Here is a 16,536-nt window from a genome sequence, read left to right as displayed (position 1 = left end):
CTGACTATATTCCTTATGCCTTGTATCCCTTGGCTTATTTGTTCCATAACTGGTGGCCTATATCTTCCACTCTCCTTCATCCATTTTTCCCTCTTCCCACCCTTCCCCTCTGGCAACCACCAGTTTCTTCTCTGTATTTATGGATCTGATTCTGCATTTTGTTTGTTTATTCATTTGTTTGTTTGTTTTAGATTCCACATATGAATGAAATCATATGGTATTAGCATAATACTCTGTAGGTCCATCCATGTTGTTGCAAATGGCATGACCACATCCTATTTTATGACTATGTAATATTCCGACCATTTGTGTGTGTGTGTGTGTGTGTGTGTGTGTGTGTGTGTGTGTGTGTGATATGTAGATACATACATATATCAAATGGTTAAGGAAGATGTGGTGTGTATGTCTTCCTTAACCCCTTGATTATCTGTGAATACTTAGGTAGCTTCCATATCTTGGTTATTATAAATAGTGCTACAATAAACATGGAGATTCACAAATCTTTTCAAAATATTGTTTCATTTTCTTTGAGTAAATCCTTTGTAGTGAAATTACTGGATCATATTGCATTATTATTTTTTATTTTTTGAGGAAACTCCATGCTGTTTCCACAGTGGCTGTACCAGTTTGTATTCCCATCAACAGTGTGCAGGAGTTCCTTTTTCTCCACATCCCCATCAACACTTATCATTTTTTATCTTTTTGATTTTAGCCTTTCTGATGGGTGAAAGGTGATACCTTATTGTAGTTTTGATTTGCATTTCCCTAATGATGAGTGATGTTGAGCATCCTTTCATGTGTCTGTTGGCCATCTTTGTGTCTTCTTAAGAAAATGTTCAGATCCTCTGCCCATTTTTTACATTTAGAAATCCCTTAGATCAAATGCATTCTATGCTTCTTTAGTCCCCAAGTTTTAAAATTCATGCTCAAAAGTTATTTATTTATTTACATTTTTTTTGTCTAAACTCTTCTATCATTTCCCTGGGTCCAAGTAAAGCATTGAATTCTCACTAGCATTTTATATGCTGTTAAAGTTCCTCAGATAACAGACTGAAAGAATCAATTAGTAGTCACTATAATTAGGTGGCAGTATTGTGGGTGTTATGGTTAAGAACTGGCTTGGAGCCACATTCTCCAGCTTTGATCTCTTCTTCCATCTACTAGCTCCATGATCTTGAGCAAGTTCCTTACTCTTACCATGTTTCAATTTCTCATTTCTAGAGTGTGGATAAATCAAAATACCTATCTCATAGTTTTTATGGAAACACTAAGTCATACATAAAATACTTACATTTATCAGCACATATTAAGGATTATAAAATTGTTAGCTATTTTTATAATGATGATGATAATCATCATCATTTTCACTGTCATCATTATCACAAAAGATTGCAAATAAGATTGCAAATTTATTTTGTTCATTAATATATTCCAAGCATGCACAACAATGATTTTCATGCAGCACTTGCTCAATAGATTTTTTTTTGCTTAATGAGTGAAGTTTTAAGTGAATATATGACATCCTTTTCATACTATACTATCATTCACTTTCCACAAATCTGTGAGTTGATATTATCCCAATATAGAGGTGACAGTAAAGTTGAGAAAGGACAACTGAACCAAGAGGTATATAGATGTAGTGCTTATAAAGATTTAGTCTTGGGACTCCTATGTGGCTCAGTCTGTTGAACACCTGGCTCTGGTTTTTGGCTCAGGTCATGATCTCAGGTTTGGGAGATGTTGAGCCTTGCTTCAGGCTCTGCACTCCGTGGGGAGTCTGCTGGAGAGTCCCTACCCCGCTCCCCAAGCTCATGCACACACTGTCTCTCTCTTTCAAATAAATAAATAAATAAATAAATCTTTTTAAAAAAGATTTAGTCTTAGTTTAATAATCCATGCATTCATTCATTTAATTGAGTGCCTTCGATCTGTCAGGTCTGGTCTTCCCACATTTCCTTCTAAAACAAGAAAATTAGAAAAAAACACAAAGAAATAAGAATAAGCATCAAGAAAGTTTAGTAAGAAATGAGTGTTCAGCTACTTTAAACGCTACCATCATGGCTAGGTCATCCAGTGACTACACCCGCTTACACTTTATTTCTGAAGTAATTTTCTGCAAATTTAAAATCACATTCCTTAAGATTCTGTCCTTGCTCTTCTGAAAAGCTTGGTTAATGTCAAAATAATTATACAGGGTCTCCGTGTTTGATATGCTGTACTTACATTATCTAATATGAAGGCAGTTGTGATTTTCAATTTCTCCAATTCAAGCTGCTTTTACCTCTTATCCTACTGTATCTCTAGTGTACATTGCTTGGTCCTTAGCAACAATCATTCATATGAGAATGGGTCAAATTTTGTTTAAATACTAACTTGAGGGGCACCTGAATGGCTCAGATGGTTAAACATCTGCCTTCCTCTCAGGTCATGATCCCAGGGTCCTGGGTCAGGCTCCCTGCTTGGTGGGGAGCTTGTTTCTCCCTCTCCTTCTACTGCTCCCCCTGCTCATGCTCTCTCGCTCTCTCTGTCAAATAAATAAATAAAATCTTAAAAAATAAATAGATACTAACTTGAGGAGTCAAACTGGTGAATGGAATATTAAAGTCAAACTAAATACAACTTGAAATAAATGTATAAAATAATGCCATTACACTTAGTTAAGTAGAGTAACTACACTGAACGATAGTATGTTAAATAACATGTCTCCTAACTGTCATTTTGGGCGGAACAGAACAACAACCTTCAAGTATTAGAGAAGTATATCAAATATCCTGAGCTTTCTCTATTGATCTCATTGTGTGATTTTGGGGAGTAAGTTCCACAGCTGATGAAAATGAAAGAATCCAAAATGTGGTGAGACAGTGAGTTAGGTGTCAGTCACTATACAAATGAATTGAGAAGGTTACTCATTTTTATTTAATTACTTCATAATGAATACTCTGGAATACCCAAATAATTAGGTAAACAATACTGACTACAGTTTTTAATATGTCAGATCCATTAGAAGTGAACAGACAAAACTGGACTGAGGTGATCCTAGGGACATGATATACTGAATACATGTGAAATATCAGATTATACATGGGTGTATGCAATTTCATTTAGTTATTACAACAGCACTGTAAAGCACAACAGATATTAAATAAACTTCATTTAACTCAGAGATTTAAGTGCATTGTAAATATTCATTTTAAGAAATGGTAATTTTAAGATGGAATTATTTGCATCTTCAATACCATCTATTGTTGCTCAGTATGTTCCATGAACCAAAAATATTTGCAAAACTATATATTTAATTTTGATAAGAAAGTTGTTTGATATAATGTATATTTAACAAATGTAGAGAAGGAGGTTAATTAATGTATGTGACCAGTACAGGGATAAAATATTTTAATAAACACAAGGGTTTTTTTTGACTGCACAAATGACTTTCTTCATGATATCAATGGTAAAATCCTGGAATACATTATTGGGGGAATTTGTGAAATTTAATGTCCGTGCCTTCAAAAATAAACAGAGCAGTTTATTTTCTGAATTGTTTTAGACTTCTCTCAAATCAGAAACAAGAAAAGGACCTATCAATTTCTAAGTTCTCTTTATGAATCTAAGTTTCCCTACTTCCAGTGCAAACAAAAATAAAGTGACAGAAATATTGTAATTATAGGAAAAAAACCCTTCTCAATCTTAGTAATTATTAATTTGAAGAAAATTAAAAACACAAAACTTTCACTTTATTCTTAGCTTATTCAACCAGCATAAGGCCAGCAAAATTATTTTTTCTTTTAACACTCAGGCACTTAAAATAAGCAAGCAGAAGGAAGTACACATTTTGGCAGGGGGTGGGGGGAGGGCCACACTGACATTACAAAACTTGGCTCCAATTCCTTTTCACTACCCGTTCCTCTTCCCCTAAACCCAATGCTGGTTTAGGCTGCAAAATATTGTTTTATTTTATTTCATACAGATACAGGTGGTGTGGTAGAATGGGATCTATAAGAATGACTTGTATTTTGTTTCTATGGGGTGGTGGAAAGAAATCAGACATAGAGCCTGTCTCAATGGCTGTATCTGTAGTAATTAGATAACCTCCCTGACCTGGCATGACTCTAAAACAGAGTCAGATCTCTAAGAAGTGAATCCCCAATTAGTGATATTTTATATCAGAAACACTTTTTCTTTATCTTTTTTTTCGGAGAAATTCCCTTCTCATATATACACATCCTTCAACAAATGTTGTTCTAACTCCATTTGTCTTATTAAAGTGCATTGGACATTACTCCAGCATATTACATTCCAATGTATGCCTAAGCAAGGGCTAGTTCTATTTCCCTCAAAACTGGTCAATTCATGATTATATTTAAGAATACCAGTTTCCTAAAACAACACAACAACAGACTAAAAGCATTACTAATCCCCGGAAAAGCTACAGAGGTGTTGAAAAAGAAAACAGAAAATGAGTATCAATCCATTCAGAAATCATACACTGAACAGCTACGAATTGCCAGCACTATACTAGAAATTTACAATGTCACATTGAAAATATTGTTCCCGTTTTCAAGATGTTAGATATGCTTTAGGATTGCTTGAAATCTTTCGGTTAAATCTAAAATATAAAAGACTTAGTCTCACAACCATCCATAAATATGTTGACAAAAGTTTAGCTGACTAAAGGCCAAGACATTTCCAATGTCTTCCAGTTCCCCACAGGAGGGTTTCCAGGCTACCATTTTAGAGGCCCTACATGCATCTGTTCTGCACATGATAGAACACCTACGTATGGCTGCCTCACATCAGGCTTGCATTAGCATCAGAGTCTCATCATAAAGCTGCATACACATTTCTCACTCTTCTGACTCTGTATTCTATACTCCTTAGCTAACCTTAACATCTTTCTCTTTATCATCCTTCTCAGTAAAATAAGGGAAAAATACTACTATTAATAAAGCATGCTATAAATCTAAAATGAAAAATTTTAAATTCTTCTAATTTTTTTAGCAAGATGATTTTAGTACATATTTTGAATATTTTTGACATATTTCTCTCTGCAGTAAGAAATTTCTCTCTCCATATGGCTTGCATCAAATTTAGTATGGCTATAATTTCTATGATGATACACAGTAAAATACTTCTTTACATTCACTGTATAACAAACAGATTCTCAAAGTTAAATAATGAGTAAAAATCAGCCAAGCTATAAAGACAAAAAACTTAATTAAGGAAACAAACAATTTTATATAAGTCTTTATAAACTTGTACATACATTCTGAGACTTCCCCTTTATTTAAACTGAAAGGATTAGATGCCACTACTTTAAAATATGCATAAAACACAAAACATAATGCATATATTATAGCAATAAAACACACTCAAGATTAAATAAAGGGAATCTTAAGAGAAGCTTACTCATTGTTGAGGATAAAACACACATTTTGTTCAAGACTGCTGTATATACATATATATAGTATTATTAAAACCACTAATTAGAAAAGAATCAGTATTATAAAATTTGCATTAGTTATTCTGTATTTTCCCCGTTTTTAAAGCTTTAGTTTGTTACACACACACACACACACACACACACAGAGAATGGTTTAGATTTTTACTTTTTCCTGATTTAAATTAAAACAATATGACTTGGCATATGTTACAATATTTAATATGAAATTGATTTTCTTTTTTTAAAAGATTTATTTATTTATTTGAAAGACAGAGAGATTGAGATAGTGAGCACGAGTAGAAGGAGAGGGAGAAGCAGACTCCCTGCTGAGCAGGGAGCCTGACCGGGGCCCAATCCCAGGACCCTGAGATCATGACCTGAGCTAAAGGCAGATGCTTAACCGACTGAGCCACCCAGGAGCACTTGAAATTGATTTTCAAGAATAACTGTAATTATATTTTTCATATAAAAATATGTGATCAGATTCTGAAGGGTTATAAAATAAAGCTGACCAGAGAAGCAGGACCTTCATATTTGACAATTGAAATAACCTTGAGTTTTAAATGTGTTCTAGGAAATATAAAACTAATATATAAGAACAAACTTTCCAGGCTCGAGTATTAAAAGAAAAAATTTCATAAAAGAGCACAAATCATTGTAGCAGACAGACTCTAAGGTGGACACCATAATGTTCACCTTCTCTATTTTTATTTTAGTGCAATCCCTGTTTCTTGGTAAAGGTGTCCTTCCTTGGGGTGTCCTTCCTAGGATTACATTACATAAAAATGTCTTGCTAGTCGACTTGCTCTAGAATTTTGCTTTCCTGCTGTCTTTAACAGGTCACCATCTTGTGAACGTCTATAGAAAAGGCCATGTGGCATGGCATGTGAGGGGTCTGTAGGAGCCAAAGGTGGCCTCAGGCGAACATCCAGGAAAGATCTGAGATTTCAGCTGTGAAAGTGCAAGGATATGAATTCTGCCAACAAAATGAGAGAGCTTGAAAGTAGATCTTTCCTCAAACTTTCGGTCAAGAACAGAGCCCGGCTAACAGTTTGATTATGGTCTTGTGAGATGATAAACATTTTCCTAAACTATGCCCAGACTCCTGACACACATAAAGTCTAAACTAATAAATGTGTGTTGCTTTAAAGCACTAAGTTTTTGGTAATTTTCTACTCAGTAATGGATAACTAATATAATATTATTATAAATAAAACAGGCAGAAATAAAGAGATTTATCTGAAAATATAGGAACATATACAATGTTAGTTTTATACAAGTATAGAGCTTCTTTTTTTAAGAAGAAAAGTCCCAATAACTGGCCACAAAGCAAAGGAGATATATATATATATATATATATATACACACACACACATATATATATTTAAAAAGATAATTTAATTGCCATAAGAAATTCTTTGTGACAAACCTCCACACTTTTGTTCAACTGTTTTAATATAGGAAGTGCCAAACATAGATTTGTCCAGATTTTCTTTTTGCTCGCTCTCTTTCTCTCTCCCCTTTTTCTTTCACAAACATGCATAAGTGTTTACTGTCTTCTACATTAGTTTTTTTTCAGTCTTTTTTTTTTTTTAAAGATTTTATTTATTTATTTGACAGAGAGAGAGACAGCCAGCGAGAGAGGGAACACAAGCAGGGGGAGTGGGAGAGGAAGAAGCAGGCTCCTAGCGGAGGAGCCTGATGTGAGGCTCGATCCCATAACGCCGGGATTACGCCCTGAGCCGAAGGCAGACGCTTAACCGCTGTGCCACCCAGGGGCCCCTTTTTTTCAGTCTTTAACTATAGTCTAAAGAAAGTTTTTATCATTACAAAATTTTATATTTTGAACTTAAAATTGTAGTGGTAAATGTTTAGTATTTCAGTTTTTTAGAAGAAAATTCTAAGATATTTTACACTATTAAATTATTAGTGTATTCATTTATTCATTGACTAATTGAATTCTTCATTGGTTCCTCATTCCATAATTATTTATTTAGTATGGAATTCAGGCTAGGAAGTATTCCTGGTAGTGGATGGATGGATGGATGAGTAGATAGGGTAGATGGATGATAGATAAATAGATTGATAGATGATAGATAAAAGAGGGATAAATCAATTGAACAATAGATAAATGTGGTACCTCCCTTGCATAAAGGATTTCACTATCTAAAGGGATAGGAAGACCATGAATTAAAAAATTCAATTTATTTCACATTTATCAAGAATCCCAGGTTAAGGTGTGTTCAAACAATGAAATCTTTCATCACGTTTATTTAATGATCATTATGACTAGCATTCTGCCATCCTATTAGGGATTCAAAATTGAACATGACAAACCTCTTTCCCCAAAACATACTGTCTGCAAGAATACAATTTAAAAAATTACAGCCAACCCTTTATATATTCCTATTCTGATATAGAAAAATCCTGACAAAAACTGAGGGGATATTTTAAAAAGTTTCACAAGTCAAAAACACAGAACATTTTATTTAACACTGTCCTTATTTACTTCAATCACCAAATAAAGTATTCATTGTGTTTATTTCTGTTAGTACACTTGAAGAACAAGGTTGCAGTAAAGTCTCTATTAAAGATTTAAAATTTTAAAAGAGTAAATGTTATGTTTTATGACAGCAAACATGTTATTATATATGTCCATAATTATAAAAATGGATATTTAGAGTCTAAATCAGAAGTTCATAACCCCGTATAATTTTATTATAATTTTAGATCCTATCCCAAGTATTTCACTTAATTTTTAAAATTAATGACAAATGACCTGATATTAGTTACACCTAATTTGGCAGTATTTCAATTTCCACTCATTAAATAAGATAAAGCAAATGTTTTCATTAAATGAGAAACTAAGCAAAGATATTTCTTATTGATATATTTTGTGTATCTCTCAATCAACAATTAGTTATAACAAGAAGGAGTAATGTTAGAATTCTAAATATAATTCTTTGAAATGGAGAGATTGTTCGCTTTGTGTTTTGTTTTTTTTTTCTCTGACACAGTAAAAATTGATAATTTCTGTCTGCTATCCACTAGCCAAAAGACTCAAAATCTATTTGAATGCCTAAGTGTGTTTCTATATACAATCCAAAGTAATATAAGATGGCAAAATCTGCTATTTCAGTCATTTAACTTTTACTATTAGTAACTAAAAATAAGTATTTTGTGTTTCATTTCCTTATGTTTATTACATAATGATTATTCATATTAAGCCAGATACATTGTTTTCTTTAAAAATGTCAATTGAGAGAGAAAACAAAGGGCATTGAAAAACTATGAAAACTTGTTTTTGTATAATTACTGTATGTTAGGCATAGTTTGAAATCTAGGCAAACAAAGTAATGAAGAACAAATACCTAGATGAATATGGAAAGAAAATATTGAATCTGCTTATGTTTTCCAATCATTTGGCCTTAGTCTTGTTTAGCAGTGGCTAAAGGAAGTTGGCTAATAGTTATCCTAAATTATCTGTTACTGTCCTACTGGTTTCTATACAACATTGTCATAGTAACCTCCCTACGGATTCACCAACTTATTATTCTATTAAAATGGTGTCCCAGAGAAGGTGTGAAATAGGTTAACTGCTGACAGCTCATTAAACTGGTAACTTTTAGGCGAGGCCTGCATTGGGATATCTGAGGGAACACTGCTCTCAACTATTTCAAAATGCTTGGGGCTTAATCAAAGAAGAAGAAAACATGTACCAAAATACTCATCTGCCAGATAATACCCATCGCATAAAAATTATTACTAATCTAAAATACAGTTTTCTTGCATTTAGTGCAGTAATTATAAAAATCACTTCCTCTCTTTGCATCTTGCTTTACTCATTATTAAATTGAGGGCACTGATTGAAACAATCTCTAAGACAGCACCTTAATATCTATGATTTTATATAACTTATAAAAGAAATAGTCCCATATTCTACTTCTAACCTTTATTTAAATAAAAAGATTACAAATAAAAAGATTATAAACCTGCTCTAAGATAATAATCCCTATGTATTTTGTAAGTAGAGTTTTCAAGTTTTCTAAGATGCATAATGAAGTGCTGAAATATCAAGTAAATCCTTGTCAAATGTGTTATGAAAAAAATGACTGAGTATGTCATATTAGTTGATTAGAGAGCTATATCCTTAGAAAGGTTTGTTAATAAATTTTGAATATATCAAAATTAATATTTAGGAAAGCAAGAAATAACTCAATTTTAAGACAAGCTCATACTGAACAATAATTTTATCATTTTAATTATAATTTATTAATAAGTTAGAGAAAATAACTCAATGGGTATAAAATGTCAAGTATCATGCTAGAAGTATATTTATAGCAGTATATATGTGAGAACAATTATAAATTCAATATAAATGAATTATGTATTTCATATCATATTTAAAATTAGTTTTTAAAATCCAAGAAGGAAATATGGTTATAGTAACACTTGTTCTAAGAGATATTAATAATATTATACAACAAATAAAAATAAGTTTAAAATATAAAACTGCAAACATTACTAAGTTATTCTTTGTAATAATAATTATAATTTCCTTCTTAGATGCATAGTGCGATATAACGTAGACAAAGATACATAAAATGCCCTGTTTAATGAATAAATATGGTGCTATCTCCTACATCATCACTACCTAGGTCAAGAATTAGAAAAATTCCATCATCCACAAAACCTCCTTTGTGCTAATCCTTCACCCTTAGACTTAACCAGAATCTTGGCTTGCTTAATTATTTTTAAAATTGATTTATGACCTGTATAAGCAATAGAGTTTGGTTTTACCCGATATTAAACTACCTACATAAAACACAATTTCTATGTAAGTTATGTCATTACTTAACATTCAGCCCAGCAGTACAAAACACTAAGCAGTTTTCAATATGCGAATTTTAATACTATTTTCCTGGAATTTTTTTTTCTCATGAATAGACTATACTGCATACTAGAATCCAGTAAGAATACCTAAGTTTGGATATAATGAAATATTGTACCAATTTTATATAAAAGTTTAGTTAAAGAGAATTATGCTGGTATTAATTTATAAATCTATGTAATAAGCAGAAAAACCTGCTAAGTCAGGATTCACACTCTAATGTAGTGACTAGTGGAAATTAATAAGCAAACACATTAAATTATACAATAATTGAGTTTCTTATAAAATGTCTCAGACAAAAACACATGCAGTAATACAAATGAGTTAAAAAAATCAATAAAATGCAATAAATTGGCATATCTCTATACAAGTAGCCACCTTAGAGCTAGACCATTTTTTTGTTTTGTTTTGTTTTAAAGAAGCCCAAGAAATAGCAAAATTCTAAATTTGAAGAAATCTATTGCCACTATTATGAAACTATTTCATTGAATATGAGTAAATTATGATAAGAAAGTAATTGAATTCAATATCATGTTTTATAATATCATAAATGTATAAGTGAACAATTTATTCTTGTAAGTGCATCTACACACAATGTGAAACTTGTATCCTAAATTCTTCAGTACTTGTCACCACTATCTAATCTAAATGAATCCCCATGATGCAATTATCTTTAATAAAATCACGACTTCGCAAATCCCCTCCCCAAAGGGTGAAACCATGTCTCCAAGGTCAGTTTCTTCTTCTTACAGTTATGTTCATTTGTTTCTAGATGAGACACACTAACCTTTGGATTATTGAAACATGAACATGAGTTACCTACTATCAACTATTCTTACGTTAATGTCAAAGTATGAATGAGGAGCCACAAAAAAGGAGAGAGGTCATTAATATATTTATAAATATATCCATATTAAAATAAGGCAGAAATACAACTATTAAAGTCCTCATTTCTGCAATTTTTCACATGATTATAACTTATCTATGATATTTATGATTGTAACTCTTCATTCCTATTCCTTTTGTCATGATCCATGAACCCAGTTGGTCCTTGTTCCTTGCCTAATTGGGTGACCCAAATCTTATATCCTGATGGCTCTTGATCATTAGCAAAACTGCCTATCAGGGTAGTTTTTCACCGAACATTATCATACAAGAATACAAATAGGCTCAGGGTATGCCTTGCATTCTAAATGAATTTCTTCTTATCCCTAATGGGTAGAAGGAAGATAATTCCCCCTTGATAGTCCGGGCCTTTTACCTTGGCCAGTATAACTCCTTTCCTTGTCTAAGGGTAATAGTAACAGCAGCCATCCATCCCATTTCTACCCTTAGATTCCTGGTGCTGTGAATCTTGGCTGTGGTAGAGACAACACTATGTATTAGTCACTGATGCTGAACATCACCACATTGCAGAGAGCTTTTTCTTAGTGGAGCAAAACATCACCCTCATTCTGCCCTACAACTGGATCATTCCTTCAGGCCGGCTGCTTCAGTCTGATTTGGAAAATAGTGAAATCCTTGGATTTAATGACCATGGGCCCAATTTTTTTTTTACCTTTGTTTACTGCAAAAAATGAGTTCCTCAGTTAGCAACAATGCTGTGTAGCAGAAGTGTTACTGGCAGAAAATGAATCATGGAACATCACATCAAAAACTAATGATGTACTGTATGGTGACTAACGTAACATAAAAAAATTAAAAAAAAAAATAAATAAAAAAGGAAATACCTAACCAGGCAAAGTTTCTATATAAGTGGGAAAAAAGCTTTGCCACTTCTGTGATAAAATTCTCGAATGTGATTTATGTACAAGCTGCTATCTGCTGATACCCTCGAAAATGATGCCATATTGTGTGTTCAGAGCTGATCTTTGCTTTGGACTTGTCCATTCTCAATAGTGGCTCTAGCCACATCAACCTTAGTCAGGGAAAGTCCATTTTACTGAGTTCATAAATAACGCCCATCCCTGTCAACATAGTCACTTTGTTCTTAAGCTTAATGGACAAGTCTGAATGTGAAATGGATGGCTGACATCCACACTATAGGTTTTCTTCTACATCTGATTCTTAAGCTCTATTTATGCTTTCAATTGTCTGACCTATTTTTGAGCACCTTCAATCATATGAACCTGAAGTGTCCAAGAATATAAAATTTGGTCCTTGTAAGAGTTCCCAGCAAGGCCTGGGAAAATATTCAGTATATTCTGAAAACGATTCTTGTCTCAGTCATTCAACTTTGAAAACAGGCAGGAATATAAATTTCACATGGAATTTTAAAATTTATTTTATTAAAAAACCTAGGCAGGTTGGCAGCTGTGACGTTAACATAATTTGCTAACACTAGTGCGTTATGTATGACCTAATGTTCACGAGTTTCAATTTAAGTATAGATTTTACGTTAGTTTTAGATTTTACCTTGATTTTCAGGTACTTTAGATTTTACTCTTAGTGTTTAGACTTTAGATATTATCTTGGTGTTGAGTGATACATTCAGTTAGAGAAATGCTGGTTAAGTTTACTGTCTATGAAAAATAAGAATTACTGGGACTCTAGAATCAATCAAATGTGAAAATTAATGGTTTTATCTTCAAACATATCTAGGGCCTTTATACTATTTTTTGTTATACCTGCATGCATAGAAATTTTCTTTTCATAAATTTGGAGTATCATGAAATTAATCTTCTGAAATAATTATTATTTCTCTTTAATCACCAAGTGGTGATTAACGAATTATTTTACAAAATTGTCTATATTTACTGATTTTCTTCTTTTGGTGAAGGGGTAATATCAAAAATTTAAATATCATTTTTAAAGCAAAAGTTTCAACGGTGGAAGGATTTTAAGTCCTGTGTAAATGTGAAAAACCATGGGTCATTGCTAAATCATTAAAATTACAAAATTGCTAAAATACATAGAGGAAGAGTGAAATCATTGAGCAAATCCATTTGCCTTTGTTCCTATGACAGGGCAACGTTGCTAAAAATTTAGATTGAAAGGATGATAATACTCATACACCCATCCTCAACTCGAAAGTCCACATCATGTTACTTTTCATTTTTACCAAGTGTTGAATCTCAACTTTCATAAATAACTGCTTGCTTCTATGACGACTACACATATTGTGGTTGGCAGTATAATTGCCTCCTGTCCTCAAAGATGTTTTGGTATTACCTATGGATTTGTTATATGGCAAAAGAAACTGTTCAGGCGTAATTAACTTTATGGACTTTAAACTAGAGATCCTATCATTGATTAATCACATATATATCACAAGTGTCCTTAAAAGTGGAAGAGTAAGGCCAGAGTACATTGGAGACATTCAACTGTGGAAGTGGAGATTTGAAACATGAGAAGGATTAGGTTGTTTTGCTGGCTTTGAAGGTGGAGGAAGGCAACCATGAGTCGAGGAGTTCAAGCAGCTTCTGCTAGCAGAGAATGGCCCTCGCCTGGCAGGCAGTAAAAAAATGGGACCCAGAGCCCTACAAACTGGAAGACATAAATTCTGCTAACAACCTGAAAAAACAAGTAAGTAGATTCTCCCTCAGAGCTTCCAGAATGGAGATTACCCCTGCTAACACCTTGATTTTAGCTTTGTGAGAACTGTGTCAGGTTTCTGAACTACAAAACCGTAAATTAATATATCTGTGTTGTTTATAAACCAATTGGGTAATTTGTTATGGCAGCAATAGAAAACAAATACATATATTTATATCATTTTTGCTTTGACTGGAAGCATATACAGGCATGTCACTCCTTACATTAATCTTTATTCTCTGTACATTCCTTGCCTCTTCTCTAGTAAATGATATTTAATTCTTCTTACAGTAGCATGGTGAAATGGAGGAATTTTGTTCTATTTTCAGTTGAGTTTGTTTTTAAATGTCATCAAATCATATTTAAGCTATTAACCAAAATAGGTTTGTGTGTTTTTGAGAAATTGTTTTTTCCATAGATAGCAAGTTTACTAGTGAAATACATGTTTGTTAGTTAATAGTTATATCCTTATCCTTTTATTTCCACACATTTTATTTATTTCATCTACATTCATATGTGCAGCACATTGGAAGATTAAAACAAACAATCTAACAAACAAAGAAGGAAAGAGCAGCAGGATGTTGAAAAGAATTGAATGTAGTCTATGGCACATAGATACACAGAAAACAGTGCTCGAGAGATCTGTGATGGCGGATGTGACTTTAGCCCTGAAAAAAGAGATAGAGGGGTGCCTGGGTGGTTTAGTCTGTTGAGCACTGACTCTTTGTTTTTGACTTAGGTCACAATCTCCTGGGTTGTGGGATTGAGCACCATGTCGGGCTCTGCACTCAGTAGGGAGTCTGCTTGAGATTTTCTCAAGTATGATGTCTATATTATTATCCTGTCCCTGTATCACCAGTGTACTTTTTATAAATGTTAAAGGGGGTGCAGAAAATTCATTCATAAGAGAATCTACGGTCAGACCTGATATGTATCATGATATCCTTGACTTTGAGCTGACTGCTGTTATTGAAGAGACTTGGGTGTCCTGGGAAGAAGATGAGGTTATTTTCACATGGGAAACTTGTAAACATTTATGGAAATGAGAGCACCCTCCGGTAATTAGATACTGCTCAGCAAATACTTCTTCTTTCTTCCATCATGATAGGAGAGGTAAACATCCCCTCCCAGTAATGACAGACTCAGCCATATCATTTTTTTTTGGGGGGGGGGTCAATAGGATGATAGAACATATACTCAAACAAAGATTTGCATTGTGCTTAGGCAAATAAGCTTGCCATCTTGATCTTAGCTACTATTATCCTGAGGAGAGCATTACATGAAAGAGACCTGAATCCAAGCCACAGCTGACAGTCCAATCCCAACTGACCTACAGCAATGACAATGAGAACTAAATGTTTCTCTTAAAAGCCACTGAGTTTTGGAGAGTTTTCCTATGTGTGATTTTTGGGGCAATGGATGATTAATACAAGCACAGAACCTCATCTCCACGTTATTTATTTGAATTTATAGTATTCGTGGCTTAAGTAGGTTAGTTAAGTGACTTGACCATGGTTAGAAATGTAAAGCCTAAGTTAAAACCTAGGAAATCTGACAGTTGAGCCACAATATCAGTTAATACACTGTACTAATTTAACCCCAAGATCCCAAATGAAACCCTACCCCCAGTCACAATAACATCCTCATGAGCAGTGATAGAGAATGAGACCTGGTTTCTATAGAATGTTGCATTTAATAAAACTAAAGTAAGACTTAAAGAAATGTCACATTCAATGGTGGGTCATTCATGTAGCTATTCTTAAAGAGGTGGTCAGGAGTTTTATACAATATAATCATATATAGTAGGTTTGCAAGGCAATGTCAAATGATGTATTGCCTCCAAATTTTGTATTTATTGATACAGTTGTATGTCTCCCTCTCTGCAGTATCCATGTTTGTTTGTTTATTTTCACTGTACCTGTAGTCCTTGTTCATATCCTTCTTTACTACATCAAGTGATGACTATAAATGACCTTTCTGGTTGTAATTACAATTCACTGACCATATATGGTGACATTAGATTGCTGGAAATGAATACAATTCTAGGCCCATTTTGCTCTCTTGAGAGAACCCTACTGAACCCCTGGGACATGCATTTTCTTTTCTTGCTCTGAGCTCTTTTCTATAAACAAATCTTGAGGAGAATTTCTGACTTGAACTTTCTGTAGCCAGTTGTAGTAGATTTGTTTTATTCTTACATTTAAATGTATTGATAAAATTAAATTATTAATCTCTACCACCCTCGGTTCTCTTCCTAGAGGTAGGAGCTGTCATCAGTAAGATCTCTGATTTCCTAAACTGTGTATCTTCAAATATATACACATACTATTGAAATACCTTTTAGTGAACCTCTTTACCTCAGTTTAGTCATTTGTCATACAGGACAATAAAAGGACCTACCTTTTTTATTACTATGTTATGATTTTTAAAATCTTGTGTGTGTGTCTTTGTGTGTGTATTTAACAACAAATATTTACTTAAAATTATGATATGATACAAGGAAACCTGACAGTTTTTATTAATTACTAAACCTTCCCAAGATCATTTATTTAGATGGTAAGTGATGGACTGATTGATGAACTTGGACTTTTAAACAACAAATTAAATATACCATATAACATAGACTGTTATAGTCTTTAATGCATATATCAAACATCTAATATATAAAAGACAT

The sequence above is a fragment of the Ursus maritimus genome, unplaced genomic scaffold, assembly GCF_017311325.1.
Source record: "Ursus maritimus isolate PB19 unplaced genomic scaffold, ASM1731132v1 scaffold_15, whole genome shotgun sequence".
Taxonomy (NCBI): Eukaryota; Metazoa; Chordata; class Mammalia; order Carnivora; family Ursidae; genus Ursus; species Ursus maritimus.
Note: the sequence above shows the minus strand (reverse complement) of the source record.